This window comes from Suricata suricatta, unplaced genomic scaffold, assembly GCF_006229205.1.
Source record: "Suricata suricatta isolate VVHF042 unplaced genomic scaffold, meerkat_22Aug2017_6uvM2_HiC HiC_scaffold_6855, whole genome shotgun sequence".
Classification (NCBI taxonomy): domain Eukaryota; kingdom Metazoa; phylum Chordata; class Mammalia; order Carnivora; family Herpestidae; genus Suricata; species Suricata suricatta.
The window spans coordinates 168-1,246 of NW_021914063.1; the positions used below are offsets into that span (position 1 = coordinate 168).

Consider the following 1,079-nt stretch of genomic DNA (forward strand, 5'->3'; position numbering starts at 1 on the left):
GGATCTCACCCAATCGGACTGGTGTCCTAGTACGAAGACAAAGACACACCAGACATCTCTCTCCAAGTGTGCACAGAGGGAAGGTCATGGGGGACGCAGGGACCAGGCAGCCACCTGCACGCCGCCGAGAGGCCCCGCCAGAAAGCAATCCTGCAGGCGCACAGACCTGGGCCTTGGTTTGTATGCGCTCCCAGACGGGAGCCAGTTTGGAACGCAGAAAAGTCCAGTTTCCCTTGAGAAGGACCACTGACACACTGACAAAAATGTATACGGCTACTCCTCCTCGGAGCCTTTCCTGAAAGGACCTGCGTCCATTTACCAAAGTGACTGTGCATTAAGGAAAAGGAAATGGAATTTGGGGATTGCAGGAAAACGGCTCTGAGCTGGCATTAATCTCAAGAGACACAAAACATCACTGCTGCCCACTGAGCAAGGGAGAGACTCTATGAAGTTTTGCTTCCTTTCCAAGTCTCTAGACCTACCCTGAGCCCATTTCCCTAATTCCAGGCGGTAATTTAATGTTATTTCTGTGGCTCATGGAGTGAACGCTATGATGGCAGAAAAGGCCAAGTGGAAGCCACTAGAACTTCCTCTAATGATGCCGATAGTAAACCAGAAGCAATACTGGAGTTCTTGGGTGGGGAGGTCCCAGAGAATGGTGCCAACATGAAGGACCGAACAGGTACAGGGCAGAATGTGCATTTTCTCGGGTAAATGGAGCACTACAGCCGGGCTGTGATGGCCGAGTGGTTAAGGCGTTGGACTCGAAATCCAATGGGGTCTCCCTCGCAGGTTCAAATCCTGCTCACAGTGCTCCCTGGTCCTTTTTCTATAGGAAAATCTCCCAAAGCACTGGCTTCTCAGCTTTTCGTCTCCTTCCAGGAAGTGAAAAGTAGGAGGGCAGCTTCCTATCCAGGGGGCTCCGGAGTTTGGGGCACTCACTCCCTGTCCTAGTGTGAGCCGGGCTTTGGAGAATCTCACCCTGTGCCCATCACTGCTTCCCGGGAAGCGCAGCCTGAGATTTAGGGCACGGAATGCCCCCTGCATTGTAGTGACATTGCGCAGCCCGAAGGCAGACC

At 52.9% G+C, this 1,079-nt stretch overlaps 1 non-coding gene across 1 annotated transcript; it reads left to right on the forward strand.

Annotated features, from left to right (window-relative positions):
* Positions 1-732: 732 nt before the first annotated feature.
* On the forward strand, positions 733-813 carry TRNAS-CGA. The gene has a single exon. It is a non-coding gene; the product is annotated as a tRNA-Ser (tRNA).
* The last annotated feature ends 266 nt before the right edge of the window (positions 814-1,079 follow it).